Below are 16856 nucleotides of genomic sequence, written 5' to 3'. Positions count from 1 at the left end.
TTCATGTGGCTGTGTTGGTAGAGTCCATTGTGGCCATAATGACCCTCCCTTATCGTGCAGGGTTAATATTTGAATATTGAAACCATGTAAAACCACTATCACCTGACTGGAATGGCCCAGTTGAAGAGCACCAACCTGTTATTATCCTGGTTTTATTTTGTTATCCATAAGTAAGCAGAGACACTGGAATGCTGATGTTCCATTAGCGTCTCTGACTGAGAGGTTAATGTATGTAAACCTCAATGACCGTGTACGTAGCTTGTGGTGGGCTAGCAGTTGCTACTTTTACACCACCCTGTTCTTTTTCAGCCCCCGCGACTTTACTTACTCATGCACACAAGCTTCTTCTGCCCCACCAGTGAAGCAATAAGCCTTCAGTGATGCACAGCAGGCTCTTTGGATGGAGCATTCTCTTTAGCATCTTTGGCTAATGTGCAAAGGCTTATACCCCCAGAACGCCAGCCCAACTACAAAAATGAACCACCGTGAAAGGGCCCCACAGTCTGTCACCTCCTGTCATGTATATAGATGGTTGTACCACATGGAACACACCCCAGAGACCTCAGCATCTGTGCCTGCCAGGCTGGAAAGGACTCTCCAGACTGGTACCAGTCTGGTACGCTGGTAGATCCCCGAATCAGCTAAGGAAAGAAGAAGATGTCTGCAGGACAGGACAGTTGATTGTTGAAAACTTGATGTATCGACGATCGGAGCATGAGAAAAAGCTGACCGGACGTCCTCGTCAGCTGTTCTGGAAATCTTCCACAAAGTGTACATCATGTGATCGGGGCCTGGGGGGAGGGGGGTGTCAGATCACATTCTGCCACAATAGTAACAAAAAAATGTTGTCTGGGGACTTTTTAAATCCAAGACTGTGAGTTTGCCTGAAACTTGACACGATACCCTGCAGAATCTGCGGTGCAGGGATTAACTGTCGTTTTTAATCACCGCAGACGCCTGGTCAGAGATTTCACAGAGCAGGAGCCGGAGCCGGCGCCGCCCTATCATCGCCTTCAGCCAAACAGTCAAGATGACAAGTATCACCGCGCCTGATGTGTTTCCCAGGAAAAAACACACAAGCACTATTGAGCCGCTCTTATTACTACAGGCCCCTCACCATTAAGGCCAGTCTAGACAGAGCCGACTGCTTCATATCAATCCTGGAGAGCCTCTGACTCGTGGTGCAGTTCTGCAGCCCCTCCAAATATCAGCAGCGGCTCTCTTCCTTCTTTCCCCACTCCTGATCGTTCAATCTCACATAAGACCTGGGAGAACAGGCATTGACACGCCGTGCCCCCTCCTCATCACAGCCGAGGAGAGCGAGGTCCTTTGTGTCAGTACAGCCTCCGGTGCCAGGTCTCATTACCTAATCCCAAACAGAAGCCGGAATATAGCAGCCGGATGAAGGATGGGATTTGACGTGCCAGGTATGTTGTGGAATGTTTAGATATTCCAGTATTCAGTGGGACGCAGTTCTAAATCTACTCCAGATGTGACAGCTGTGTCATTTATGCCATGTCCTGTTAGGTTGCTTTATCTTATTTTCCATTTTTTCTTTTCCTTCGCTCAGATGTTTAATTTTAAGATGAAAGCTAAATCTCCTTCAGGGTAAATTCCGGAACGTTCATGTCGCATTAATGTTAATCTATGGAAAAGATGGTGACTGTGTTACTGCGGCTGATGTGATTCATTTAGATTTAATTTAGATTATGAGAGCAAAACTCTAAAAATCAAGGGGGAACAGATTCTGCCTCCCTTTAATCTAGAAACATCTTGGCTTTCTACAACAATTCAAGTAATGAACTTATTTTAATTTGATTCAACATAATTCGATATCCTCTGGGCATTTGAAAACCCATCAAAAGTCACAAATCAGGCGTAAATCTGACATAAGTCTTGTGTGTGCAAATTTCAACAAGAAAAATTGTTAAAAAATATTACGAATATGCTTCACTTGTACTTAATTTACTATTTATAGAACTTTCAGATGGAAGAAAGTGCTTCTTTGGGGGAGGTGGGGGCAGAAAGGAGCGTAGTTTGTGACAGAAATGAGGTTGTGCGAAGCTTTCTGGGCCTCCCAGAGGAGTCGTGTGATAAATGAGACTTCGCCTGGGCTGGTTTCAGCTGAGAGAGCCGGGATGAACAGGAAAACTCCTTGTTTGGTGTTTATGCAGATGACAAATACAGTCAGATGTCCCGAGCGTGCGTCTAATTCAAACGACGTCCCATCAGGACATCTTTAATAAGATGTCGTCAGTGAAACGACTCCCAGTAATGAAAAGACCTTGGCCACGCCCCCGATCGCCATTCATGGGTGAGCAGGAAGTGAACAGGAAGTGCTGGTGTCTGGAAATGTGGGAGAGTCCTGAGCTCCGTAACACTTCATTGGGTGTGTGTGTGCTTGCTTTCTACTCCAGGGTTTTCCAGGACCTCCACTCTGTAGATGAAACCAGAATAATCTGATTGCAATGAACAAAGCAGAGGAGAGCGGGGCTGAGGGAGGATGAACGGCGCCGTCTCTTCTTCTCTTTAGGCAGCACAGGTGTCACTCTGTCAAAGGCTGGATGAAATCATCCACGCTGAGATTGATGAAGCGATCCCGGCGCCCTGTCACCGGCAGTTCTTGTTCCTGATTAAGAGTTTCATCCTCTGCTGGTCGACCACCCGCGCTTTGTCTGGTGACATATGTAATTTCCTCCTTACGGTCTTCCCATCTTGATAGCGAGCTAATAGAAACGCTCCGCAGATCCAGCCCTAATGAAGACAGATCCTCGTGCGGACGAGCAATCTCATTTATATTACCAGTCTATCAACTTGTTTTAAGTAGATTAGGCTCTTTTCACGTGACATGCGGGCTGGGGGGGGGGTTAAAAATAATTCACAATAGGATTTTGCAGAGACTGCTTCTCATTCAAGCCATGTCACCACGCTGCCGAGAGCACGTTCGATCTGGAGACAATGAGGAGATGAGAGGATTGTCAGCAACAAGGAAGACAGATGTTTACAGATGCTCGTGTGCATGAGCAGATTCGCTTTAGAGAGGCTAAAATGATTTGTTCAGTCTTTTTTTTCCCTTGTACTCCTAATTTTAGATGCTAATCACAGTTTTTAAAAGGTAGAAATCACGTAAAAATGTCAACGGATGTGGATGAAGCTAAAAATAGGCTTAATTACTTTAATTCTAAATTTATCTTTTTGGCTGTTCCATTAGTGTCGCCACTCCAAAGATCTCAGAATGAAGCCTTGAATTGAGGATTTTGTTGCTTCCATTAAGTCGTCAAAAAAAAGATGCATTTAAAATTCAAAATTCATTTTGAGAAAAGCAAAATGACCAATGCCAAATATGTCGACCGATGAAAGGAAACATCAGAAGGAACTAAAGACTCAGGCTTGAAAGAGAGAGAGAAACTCCTATACGACTCACCTCTAAGCCAGCCGTGTTGTCCTTTGAGGTTGTATGTTTTTATTACCCTCGACCAGACTGACATTAGCCTCTAATGATCCTGTGCATCCCACTCAATAAAGCTCCAGGGAGCAGACAAATGCCTCCTTCCTCCAGCTGACGGGGTTTGTTATCCAATATTGCCATTAAAATTTCATCTCCATATTTTAGAAGGAAAATATTTCTGAGTAATGGCTGCCGTGTTGTCTGTGCGGCTGATTTTGTTGTTTTTGCGGTGATTTTATGGCCATGAAATGTTCATTAAGACCCACAGTGGGTCTGTTTTCATCCTGGGAAACAAGTTAATTACAACAGTTGTAACATCACCACATTAAAAAAGATTAGTTGCATTGAAGCGACACTATATTTGCTTTAGAAACTTCTGCAAGTGTCAATCAAATGTGCTAAAAGTGTGTTTCCAGGAGAAAACGTGAATTTTGTAATTTCAAAAATATGAAAGGGCTCATATCCAGCGTGAATAAACATGGTTCTCTGAGACTTAAAAACCTGTGAAGCATCATCTCCACTTTGTTGGGGGATTAAAGTTTCATATGTGGCTGCATTTTATATATATTTCATGAGTAGCTTTTCCTGTAATGATGTTGTTGGTTTTCATTGGGGATTTTGTTACTGGTTACTTGAGCCGGTTGTCAAGTTAAGTTGCTGCTCTCAGTTCATTTCCATTGGTTTACGACGTAAACGGACATTAACCAAACGCTTGCAGTCCTTTCTGCAATCAGCCACTAGAGGGCAGCCAAGTGCCTCACTGACATATACTGTAGTTATAATGTGATAATTTTGTGAAGTATTTCAACTTTATTTCAAGCTGCTGCTGCTCAATTTCCATGCAGCCAACAGTATTTAACAGGGTGGTTTTGGCAGAGGATCAGGATCACAAGGGTCTTACTTGTGGGTTCCCCAAGTTGTCACACTGGATGAGCCAAGTAGCTGCAAAGTTATAATTTATCGCATATCTTAGGGGCAAATACCCTCCATCGCCCAAACTCTGGCAAACATCTGAGCTGTGCTGTTACATGCAACATCACCACTCTGGTGGTGGAGATTATTCCCAAATTCAGCCCTGTGGTCATTTATGAGGATGCGCGTTGCATGGTGGACTTGGCGGATGCTAAACCCCGCAAATATATTAACATCAAAGGGGACGACGTCGAACATAAATGGGTCAGCAACTCGTCCTCAGTTATCAGTTCATATTGACAGACAACAGACGCCCCAGGTGGGAAATTAGAGATGAAGTCTGATTAACCTCCTCCAGAAAAAAAAAAAAAGACATGAAATGAAAACTGATGACGCGACGGCGACGCGTCCCTATAATTGAAACAATGCTGCAGGATGCCAGAAGTGGAGGCGCGTAATGCGAAACAGTGCGACAAATGTATGAGGTTCAATAGATCGTGGAAATGGCAGGCTGATGACAGAGATGGAGCATTTCATTAGAGAGCCTGGATCGAGTCTGCACGGGTGGTTGCTGTTTCACTGTAACGCCGCGTGATGAAAGACCAGCTGTTAGAGTCCCCGCGCCGTACACCTGGAAGGATGGCCTTTTGTTCAACCTTTAATTAGAACCTCCGAGAACTGATGCTTTTTCAGACGCGGCGTTAAGTTAAATAACTGCAGTTGTTAAGGCTCGACTCTTAAAACATCTCAGCTGGAATCTCTCATTCCCTCATTAGGACGGAGAGATCTGGAAGTCATTAAAGCCGCCATTCATCCGAACGGCTAATCACAGTTCAGGTGGAGGGCAACTGCTGCAAGACCTAAATAGAGACACCAGAGACATTTAATTGACGTCATCGGGGATTGATCTTTGGGGAAAAATGGCTGTCCGCACAAACCTGGGGGAGATCAGCTTTTAACGTCTTCCCCAGGAAGGAGGAAGACAAAACAAATCGTTCCCGGTGTGTCACAACAAAGAAATTGTGCTGGAAATTCTCCTCGCCGTGGAAGCCCAAACCCTTAGAAACAAAGCTGCTAACCAAGAACCACACAGGCGGAAAAGTTTTCTTCTGGTTTTGTACGTTCGGGGGGAGGAAATAATAATTTTATGGGCGTCTGCCTCTTTTTTTATGTCCACCATCAGGAGCCAAACCTGAGAGAGAAGGTTCCCTACAGCCTGTGTTCCTTCCTGTTTGCTTCTTGACCTCCTAAGCAGGAAATCAGGACGGTACCTCGTGGCTTTATCCTTTCTTTATTTACTGAACGTCAGATTGTTAAATCTGCAGCGCTGGAGACAGTTTTGCTGCTCAACTTCTGTCCGGAGAAGCTAACGGTGGCTCTGCTCAACACCAACCCTGGACCCAGGACTCAGCATCGCACCAACTGGACCCACGCAGCTCGTGAAAGAGTGAAAATGCTCTTCGCTGTATGTGATGTGTGTGTTCCAGGACAATTACTGATTCACAGGATCCGACCAGGTCTGGCACGAAAACGCTGCCGCCTCCTAGTAACGGATCATGATTGTAGCCAACAGGTCCTTGGTGCATGATGTGGAATTTCTGATGCCACAACTGTGACTGATGTGCACACATGCATTATGCATGTGCGGGAATGGCGCTGATACCGACTGTATCAGTTGTATGTTCCATGTGAGAGAAACTCAGCTTTTTCTATTGTAATGGAGCGCACATAATTCATCAGCCTCAAAGTCTGCGGGATGTCGGCCGTTCGGGGGGAGTTTAGTCTAGTGGAACGTCTCCATGCATCAAACGTGCGTCCTGATATGAAATCTCTACATGGCCGAGGCACCGAGACGAGCGCAGCCTCGGGCGTTCTGACAGAGCTGCTGTGTTTGCATGTGTGTTCCTGCCACCACCTTCCCGAGCAGCTGGGCTGCACAACACTGTTTGTATTGACTCGGGGAAATTCTCCTCAACCCCACGGCGGCCGTCCCGTAAACGGAGACGGGCCTCAGCGCCGCAGACGGCAGGTGGAGGTTCTCTTGAATCGGGATCCAAAGAGGTCGGTAACAGCCCGCCGACGATGCTCCCCACGTCCGCCTCCAACATCCACGTCTGCCTCTGCTCACAAATCAGATCTGGAGGTAGCGCCACAAGTCAATAAGGGCTTTCATAAAGCAAACGGCAGGCTGCAGCTTGGCTGATGCGATTTTATAAGCAGGTCAGCTCGTCTCCATCTTCTCTGCTAGATGAATAAATATCTAACATGATACTATATATTCCTGATCTGAATTACCTTTTGTTTAATTAAAGGTCAGACGTTTTTGGAGTAGAGATTACAGGGAGGCCTCTGGCCGCCTAGCTTGGCTCAGGTGTGGGTGGACATATTTTTGCTGCCTTTAGGTGGAGCCAGACAGGCTGCCTCTGCCTGATTCCAGCCTTTGTGAGGAGTAACGTGGCAGCTGCTGGCGGCCTGATGCTTGGCGTCCACGTGTGGAGGTTATTAATCAGAGGTATGGCGGGTTCAGTGGAGTCAGTCCAGTATAGCCAGTATTAAAAAAAAAAAAAAAGACAGCAGAGAAACAAATGTAGACTGGATAACCGCTAACATCTAATCCCAAGTGTAAGCGATTATATGTCAGCGAGGCGGCGCAGTTGGAACGATCAATCAAAGTTTTAAAAACACATTACGGAACGCGTTTCCTGCTCCCGATGAGGAACATCCGTTCTCACATGGATCAAGTAGTAAATTTGTTTGAAACGCTGCCGTCGGAGCCCCGCTGTTTGTTTGAGTCGTTGTATATTGAATGATTGTGGCTTTTGGACAGATCGCCATCAGTCAAGTCTGAAGCCACACGGTAATGATCGTGCTTGTGATCTCATTACGCAGGGTTTGTGCAGTCAATCAATCACCGCGTCCTCTTTATTCAGTCGAACGTGAGCACAACGGGCCTTTTCTGCTCCAGACCTGCTGAAATGAGGAAAAATCATCCTGACTGTAGCAATTTCTTCTTTTTCTTCCTTTTTGCACGCTTGTTTGTCTTTAACTGCATCCTTTTGTCCTCTCCAAATTGCCCTCCGCCGACCGCCTGTTACACAACAGCTATAATTTGTGATGTGAAGTTTGGCATTCACTCTGAAGCTTCGTGATTGACGTGGAGATTGTTGCCTCTGCTGAGCAACGTTGCCTCCCTTTTCTATCAGCTGTCACAGGAATCAGATGAGTTCTTTATGTGTCTAAATGTGCGAGGGACCCTGGGAAGAATAGATAATGATTCTAAAATATGAGTCTTGAATTAAACACCGTCCTTAATAAATGAAAGTACTTTGAGTGTGATTCTGGATGTATCGCTTTCCCTCAAATTGAGTGAAATTTGACTGGTGAAGTCTGCGGAGCCATCTGCTGCTCTCGCCGCTCTGCTGCCAAACCATTAGCTTAGTTTGTAAACTGTGTGTTTACTTTTCCAATATTTAACCAAAATCGTTGGTGTTCCATCAAGTTGCGGGGGCGACGTTCGGTGCACAACAATAGAACATAATATACTCGTGAGGTTTATACTGAGAGAGGCTTAATAACGGTAGAAACGCTAATAATACTGTTCTGTGCTCTCTTATGATGGTTTATTCAAGATTCTTGCGTCGCTATTTTGAACATTTTGCAGCTGTTCCCCGCGTCTCTTTTTCAGACTTTTGTCTTACGCCCGCCCTCCTTCATCTTAGGGTTATGTTCCTGTTTTTCAGAGATAGCGGTTGCCACTTGCGTGCGCGAGCTCCGTGCGCTTGCGCGCTTGCAGTATGAGGACTAAATCCCCTCTTTACAGGTGTCAGACATGAAAGCTGGGAGTGGTAGACACGCTCTCCCATTTTGCCGCATATGCATTAGTAATCAGGACTTGGTGTAAATACACATTTCTCCTTGCTGAAGCTGAAGCGTGGAGCTGGGGAAGGGCAAGGGCAATGACAAGAGTCTGAGTAATGGGCTCTAACGGATCAGCACCACATAAGTGAACCTGCAGATCCTGGGAGTAGCCTAGTAGACCCATTAGAGAGCAGGACGGGACCACGTGAGGAGACTGAAGCCTCTAATGGCACTCTCTCCTTATAATTTAACGTTGTTAAACTCAGCCTAGTGGATATTGTTGAGGGGTCAACTACTACAGTATTGACAGAGAGCATGAGGAGGGAGCTGGAATTGTTCTGCATGTTCGCATTTTTCATCGATTGATTTTCCGTGCCGTGATTTTCCGGGCTAATTCAGGCTAGCACATCAGCGGCGACTCGAATGAATTCACACGCACGCCTGCAAAGTCAATATGTTTAAAGTTTTTTTTAAAGCAGAAACAATGACATTGTGCTTCCTCTAATTTGTCCTCAGCTTCCGCTCACATTTTGTTCATATTCAATTGCTGACTTGAGCAAAAGGGACACATGGTGGGGTTGCAATAAATCATGTCCAGTGTGTGCCAGCAGTGATACCTGCAGGCTTCTGGGCTTAGAAGCAGGCTAGCCTATAGGACAAACTGCTTTTTCTTGCTTTATTTAAAGTTCTGGGGGACTAATTAGATCAGGATCTCAGTTGTGGGGGGAAAAAAACGATGCATCGATTCACAATCTATTCACAGTTTCTGCTTAACTTATAAAAGTGTATCATATTCTTTTTAAAGGGGGTATGACCTGATTTTAAATGGGTGGTGAGCTTGCTGCACCTTTGATTCAGTTTTTCCAAATGGGCCTTTTACCCCAGCCAACCACTGTGGCAGGCAAATTGTAATCAGGGTCGGAGGAACGCGCAGAGCATCAGGGAGCTTTTGACTGCAGGATTTAGGGAACTGGCTGTGGGTTCCCACGGCTGCTGGCAGAGGATTTCTGCCAGACACTGGTGTGAAGAACAAGAGCTAATCTGGAGTGGCCTGTTGCAGCTAAAAGGAGCGTGCTGACAGCCATGATACAGGGTGGAAAAATATGTGGAACAATTGCAATCAGTTGCGTTTTTTTTACTCAAATGACATTTAAAAAATAAAATAAAATAAAATAAACTCTAGTACTTTGATTACTTTTTGTTGTAACAATTGCGTAATCGCAAGAAAGAGTCGCAGCGTGATTTTTGCCGGTCCAATTAGCATGTGAGTGTCTGCCTGCATCTTTGCGCTCTGTCCTCCCCCCAGCGTTAAACAACCAGCCTGGTGTCTTTCTGCCATTTCCTGTCTTACATCTGACACAGTGTCCTCTTTCATCCCTGTGTCCCTGTAACTAACCTGGCTCAACATAACAGATATCAGTCTTGCTCCCTGCACAACTGGGAAATGGGCTTTTGACTGGTTTATTGCATGTCGCACCCATGGGCACAGGCCTGGCCTGACACAGTTGTACTTTCTGTGTCATCGAAATAGTAAAACCGGTCTCGACGCAGCGTGTGCACGCACTCTGATGGCACACTCAGGATGGTGCATGTTAGGTCATCAGAACCGAGCCCGTTGTGCATCTGTGTGGTTGCCCCGGGAACAATATAGCACAACAGCAGCTTCTTGGGTTCGAGACTGCGTTAGTGGTAACCGAAAAGCCATAAAGAAACCCAGTTACTTGGGATTAAACGCCACATGCTAAGCTAACAAGCTAAGCGAGCTGCGACAGACGATGAATCTGAGTACAAATGAGTTCCAGATTTAGCAAAAAATAAATAGAAAATTAGAACAAATGAGATTATCCAAGAATAATGACTGCATTAGTTCAAGCAAAAGTAGCATACATTTGTCCTCCCGGGTCTGCACAGAAAGACGTCTGGCTTCCTCTGGCTTTATTCACAGCCACTACTTACTCCTTCCTGGTGGTCATGATTGTATCCATGACAACAGGTGACCCCAGTAACATACTAATTTCAACCTTAGTTTGTATTTTTAGATATGTAGAGTCTTAACGTTCATTTCACCACCCATCACGGCCACATCTGAGGCCACGCAGGATTTTCACACATTTGCAGCGTTAATTCTGCCTTTAAAAGTACTTTCTTACCCAAAGAACAATCATCATGCTCTATTTGTCACTTACTCAACAAAAGCCCAGCAGTGTGTTACATCTGAAAAGCGGCACAAAACGGCAAAAATGACAGAAATGAGCCACTGAGGCAGAAGATAAAGAGCTCATTTATGTCCTTTACATGCGCGTGGAGACAGACGGAGCCTTTTGCCTGAGCTCTACAGGCAGGATGTGCGACTTTTGAATGGAAGCTTACTATAGTAACACTGACAGAATCTATTCAGCGCACCCCCCCCCCCAGACTGCTGCAGTCTCCTTCGTAGCCAGGCTGCCATCTTTGTTGATGACACAAATTCTGACTGGAATTATCGGCGTCAGAATTTGAGGACACAGAACAATTACATCTAGCTACACGCTAGCAGCGTAATGAGCACTTAACTTTCCTCCACCCGTCAATGAGCAGAGGCATTTTCAGGTGCATGGTTAAGTGCCTCTGACAGCAGTTGGTCAACAGCAAACAATAACAGACTAGATGAATTTCAACCCAGGGCCGAAGAGGCGATGCTGGATTTCTTCAGCTCCAGACTAAAGCTGAAAAGGCCCCAGCCACAGAGCTCGAAGCGAAGCTGCACATGAGCTACGAGCACCTGGAACAACCCCCCCATCACCCTCCGCACCGTCACCAGGCAGAGGAGCATGTTCACTGCCAGGCTGAGGAGTCCCTGAAGCAATATCAATATCAATTCCTCCTCACAGCAGTAGAGGATAAAAACTTCACCCTCACCCTGCACTCTTCTTCCAAACTGTTATTGAGGCTGTGCACTATTGACCGGTTTTAAGGATGTTTGCTGTTGCTTTGTTGGTGCTTTGGCCTTTGGTGGTACCTACCTGTGTATATGCTACTGCCTGATCTAATTCCCCTCAGGATAACTAATCTATAACATGTTGGATATATTAGCTGAAATCTTGCTGAGGTGAGAATGAGACACAGGAACGAATGTGAGTGCGTCTTCATTATGAGGAACTCTCTTCCTGGGACTGAAAGATGATTTGCCTGATTGTTTGTGTTGTAAATCTTGTAAATGAACCTGAGCGCTTGGAAGTCATCCCTGATTAGTGTCAGCCAGTCTGTAATGAAGATGTTCAACCTGTGGGCATCACTGAGAACAGGGCTGCGTGGCAGCCAAACGGGCCTATAAAGTACGACAAAATTGGCTAAGCTGTAGAAGATTGCGCCCGCTCTGTAGGACAGAGAAGCACAAAACTAGGAAATTCATCAGTATTTTCACTCAATGATGAAAACTTCTCCTTACATTTTCTGCTGCAGTTGATTATTTTGGCTTTAACTCTATGGACTAGTTTTAGAATAGGATTAGCTAGTAGTTATTTATAATAGAAAACATCATTTTCAACTTTCAACAAGACGTTTGTTTACAATAAGTGGAAGAAGTGTGCATCTAAAGGTTTTTCCAGACATAAACTGAATGTGATCTAATAACTGGGGTTGAGTAACTGCCACTGAATGCACAAAACTAAACAGCAAAAAGGCGTTTTGATGTGTGTTTGGTTGCAACTCGGGCGCGCGCTGCAGAAATCAGCCGTTTGGGGAAAAGGGTTGATTTAGTGTGACAAATGAATCTGTGGTTATTTTGGTAATGGGTGCTTTGAGGCCACACGGATCGCCTCCCTGAGGCACAGACGGACGGCGGGCGGACGCTGAGGAGGAGCCACGTCCCGGGCTCTGTGATCTGAAAAATAACCCCATTGAATTTGATACCTAAAACACAGGCAGCATATTGAGAAGCTCCGCCCGTCTGCCTGTCCGTCAGTCTGCCAGCACGAGAAATCCTGCGCAGACACGCGCTCTCGTTCTCAGCTCAGCTGGGCGGGGGAATTAAGAGATGCCACCAGGGGAGGTAAAAATGATCCTGCCCCGCTCTTTTAAGGCCGCGCTCAGTCGCAGAGGCATGGAAAATGGATTGCAAGAGATCGCAGCAATCACAATAAACATTTCCTGCATGATTTTCTGGGTGTGAGGGCTGTATCGCAACAGATTACGGAGCAAGGAACCTCATTTGGATGGAAAGGTTAAAAGTAGCAAGCTTTGTGCTGACAGTCAGTCTCTGGCTGCATTTACTGGAGCTTCTCCAAGCTTTGCATGCTAATGAGATGTTTTTGGTAGAAACATGTTAATGAGGGAAAAATACAGAATGAGGTCCTGCAGCAGAAGAAATCTGCTGGATTCCGTAGGTAATGTGAATCTGACTCAGAAAGGACACATTGGGAGAATAAGCATTTTTGCCGCTGGTGACAACACATTTAATTGCTTCTACCCAGAACTGGACCTCTGGGATGGCACTTCCTCCCAGGATGCCAAAAACAAATCCATCTCCCCCCAACCTGGCAGGCACCGAGCTCAATGATCTACACCCTCACCTCAATCAGCAGCACCAAACACAATCATTCAAACTGAGGGTATCACTGGGGGATCTGTTTCACGCAGGCTGGCCAGAGCTCTGCCAATATCAGGTATTTTAGGAGTTTTCAAATAAGGACGGCAGGGCGCCATCAGAAGAACGCGAGGCAGATGAAACACAAGGATAAAGGAGCAAAGATGAAGGCCTCCGAGCAACAAGAGAGACATTAGAGAGTCGACGTAATTGGTTGCTCATTATTGCTAATATGAGCCAAACGCTCCACCTGGCTTCGCAAGGTTTGTGAAATGGCAGAAACGAGAAGGAAGCAGACAGGAGAGGAAACAACCTCGAAGGTTCACACGCTGCTGCTGCTGCTGCTGCTGCTGCTGCCTGGAAATCAGCTGCAGTCGGTGTGAAAGCCCTCACGGTGGGCTGGGAAATTAGTGCGGCACAGATTTGGTGAAATTCTGCGCCTGCTGGGAGCTTTAATGTTGGAACGGCAGAAAGTAAAAAACCCTGAAAGGATCCTGGTGGTTGGAATCAGCCCGACTTTCTTTCTTTCTTTCTTCGGAGCGAAACAGAAAAGCTCCAAATTGACGTTAATAAACCGGATGAATCGCTTCTGGGAACGGGGAAACATTTTGAGTTGTTTTCTAAACTTGATGCTGGATAAAATTCATGCATTTGCATTTGATTTCAAGTGGAGTCGAGGCATTTTGAGTCTAAAACAGAGAAAAACTTTCAAGAAAATTCAAAATGGAAAAGGTTTGTCTGTCTAGCATGTTGCTGTTTTGCCCTCGACATCAGCGAGCATGTGCAGCGTGACAGTGACAGTCAAAAGACCCCCCCCGCACACACACACACACACACCACCACCACCATCACCACCCAAGCAGGGCTCCAAGTCTCACTGAAAATGATTGAATGCAAATTAAAAAAATGTTTCATCTCCAAACAACCGAAGCTCTCAGATTTCAAAGCGCCTCGCCAACACCTACAGCTTTTCACTGCTTTAATTGAATTAGAAAGATCTTTGTGTGTGTGTGTGTGTGTGTGTGTGTGTGCGTGTGTGTGTGCGCGCGTGCATGCATGCGTGTGGACAGTCATTAGATTTGCCTCTACATACAGTATGTGTGTGTGTGCGTGTGCGTGTGAGAGAGAGACAGAGAGAAAGAGAGAGCGAGGGAACAGTAAGTCAAGTGGAGCGGAAAGGAGAGGGGTTTGCAGAAGGGGGCTCCCATAGACACACAGCTGATGAAGGGCTTCATTGTATTTCTAACACCCCCCACACACACACACACACACACACACACACACACACACACACACACACACACACACACCCACATCGCCAGCAGAAAACGTCAGCCTTCACATCCCTTCAGTGATTCATCTGTTGAGCCCAAACCCGCTCAAACCCGCCTCGACAAGTGAAGAAGGTGGATTTCAAGCACGCAAACGTGCTGCTAATAGCTCGTCTCCAACACGCCAAACACATTTGTGCAGCTCACTCCGGCAGCAGGAGGCAACAGCCCAGCTGCGTAAAGCTGATGCTTGAACGCATCACTTCCATCATGTGACACCGCAAAAAGAACGTTAAGACTCGCACCTTCCAAATCCGGGCGACGGGAGAGAATCTACTTCAGTGGCGTCCGATTTCCTCCGGTTCTTTTCATCTTTCTTGTTCTTTTCTTCTTCCTGCGTCTCCGCTTTGCAGCGCAGGCTCCGAGCTGCGCTCCTCCTGTTTGCACGCGGACTGCCGAACCCGTCACACGGATCAGATTCGGAGAGACAGGGGGAAAAAAAAAGCGAAAGCGGTTTCTGAGGGAAAAGCTGCTGAAAGGTGTGATTGATGGGTGTCGCTGGGATGGAGGGTCCTGAGTGTTACTCCGGCACAGATCTCCTGTTTGTCGAACTCCTCCGCCGCTCAGACGTTGTCCAGCAGGAGCGCTGCTGAATGACACCACAGGGTTTGCAGAGATTTCCCACTTTTCTTCTTCCTCCCCCTCCTCCCCTTCCTCTTCTTTTATTGTGACAACACGGACCACCCCGCCCACAACGCGAGATTGCAAATAGATTATAGGTATTCCTCCTTTTTCTCTTCAATAAACACTGTTTTAGCGCGATCCTCTGTGCGCACCACGCTGCTGCGGCGGCGGCGTTCCATGAAAGGGCAGGAACATTTGGTGGCGCCCAAGTGACTGCTCAAAGAAAATCAGCTGCCTTTTAAAGTCGGATGAACGAATGGAGCCCGAGGTGGCGGCTGCCCATTCTTTAATTGGTGTGGGTTACAGAATAAGATGGAGGTTTCCGTTTTAGGCGACGGCCTCCGTGCGGTTCCGATAACGCGGATTGAGGTTCTGAAGCAGCTAGGGACTCATTTCCAGAGCTCTGGCACATGCAAGGAGAAGAGGAAGAAAGCGGCGGGATTTGAAGGAGCTGGTGGGTTCCTCGTTGTCAGAGATGTTCAGGCATCACCGACGGCAGCAGTTAGAAGCTCTCACGACGCTCCAGACTGAGTTACTGTACATGAAACACTGGGATGGTTTACAGCCGCGCACTGGCGCGTCAGCCCCTCAAGTCAACCATCTTTTTTCCCACTTTATGGTCACAGATGCTGTTTGAAAATTCCCTAAATTGACAGAGGCGCGCATGGAGGTCCTCTCCATGTGCCGTCTGCTCCGCTTTCGTGCGACGCGCTTCCAATTTCATTCTTAAAGCGCCACCTGGCGCACGTTTGAGGCCACTGCAGATGCTCCATGGGGATCTATAAAGTTCTGCGGAAGAAATTGGATCACACGCTCGCGCGCGTTGACACACTCACACACGCACGCACGCACGCACGGGTGCGCACAGACCGAGCCACCGCTCACTGATTACTGCGGATCATCCCGCGGGTAATTCGCCCTCGCTCGTTTGAATCACTTTTCTTTATATGTTTATCATTACCACGCTGATTGCCCTTATTGATTCATCAGTCTAATCAGTCGCGAGCGCTGTCGTCGTGTTATGAATGGATGTTGCACGCGGAGGGCTCACGTGCCTGACTCTGGCGCCTAAGCTGCGAGCATGAGGCTAGCATGCTAACTCAGGGCTTCTTGCAGAACACATCAGAGGCTGTAGCATGTTTACTTACAGGACGAGCACCAGCACCTAATCATAGTGCAACGACGACTGGTTGGCCAGTTTTGTATCGTTGCAGCTATTTTTTGGCAAAGTGGCATCAACGTTGCTTCCCAGAAAATGCTTTTTTAGAGGCTCCTTTTTCCTTTTTTCCTTAAAAGGTGCACATAGAAGTTCTTCTCAATGGCACCAGGAGTTCTAGAAAACCTTTCCTGGTCACTCTGCACAGCCATTAAGCAGAATCCACCAGCAATCCGCTTGGCTCTTTGAGACACACAGTCCTTTTTCCATGCGATATTAAATCTCCACATTTTGGACATACAATACATAAATGGGTTCTATAGGGCTATATACTTTCAGCAAGCCCACCCCATCTCTGGAAAAAAAAAAAAGGTCTACAGGCTTTTACTTCCTTGAAATAAATACTGAAGTTTGAAAATAGAAAAATCCACTTAGAGGTAAGGTCATATAAAGCGTGAGCACATTTATTCCATGGCCGTTCCCTCTAAAGAAACACTATGGTCAGACTGAGGAACACTTATACAACCAAGGAGAACACTGACAACCAGTTAAAGGTTCAAAGTATGTAAAGCCTCTGCATCCTCCTCACAAATTCAATTCCATTTTATTAACATTCTTAAAAATCAAAGAGCAGTTAATCGTCACAGTTAAACTCTATATCAGCTAAATGAAAATCTCAGCAGGATCAAAGGAGAATCAAAGGCAAGACAACTGTTGTGTCTGTGCCTACGCTCAAATCCTTTATTATCTTTGTCCTTGTCGCTGCTGGTACGACAAGGCTGTACCTGCAACCCAGTCAGGGTCCACAGCACCATCTCCATCAGGATGGCACAGATATGCGCGAGGTCACAGGCCTGTATTTTCTGAGGTGTGGGGACATAGCAGGAGATGGGCCATCATATGCTGGGAGCTGGGCAGGGCTGTGGAAGGGCATCAGACCAGCAGCAGGACCAGTGTCTGCTG

At 46.5% G+C, this 16856-nt stretch overlaps 1 protein-coding gene across 3 annotated transcripts in view; it reads right to left on the bottom strand.

The window, feature by feature from the left end:
- grm4 (glutamate receptor, metabotropic 4) overlaps positions 1 to 15255 on the bottom strand; it is a 106786-nt gene extending 91531 nt beyond the window's left edge. Inside the window, exon 1 of one of the 3 annotated variants that reach the window (XM_029833691.1) lies at positions 14359 to 15255. The gene's annotated coding sequence lies outside the window, so the exon portion shown is untranslated. The remainder of the gene's footprint in view (positions 1 to 14358) is intronic. The other 2 variants (XM_003963486.3, XM_029833692.1) reach the window with 2 other exon arrangements.
- Positions 15256 to 16856: the final 1601 nt, after the last annotated feature.

This window comes from Takifugu rubripes, chromosome 3 (assembly GCF_901000725.2).
Source record: "Takifugu rubripes chromosome 3, fTakRub1.2, whole genome shotgun sequence".
Classification (NCBI taxonomy): Eukaryota; Metazoa; Chordata; class Actinopteri; order Tetraodontiformes; family Tetraodontidae; genus Takifugu; species Takifugu rubripes.
The sequence above is the reverse complement of the archived record's forward strand: the minus strand, read 5'-3'. Positions and strand labels throughout refer to the sequence as shown.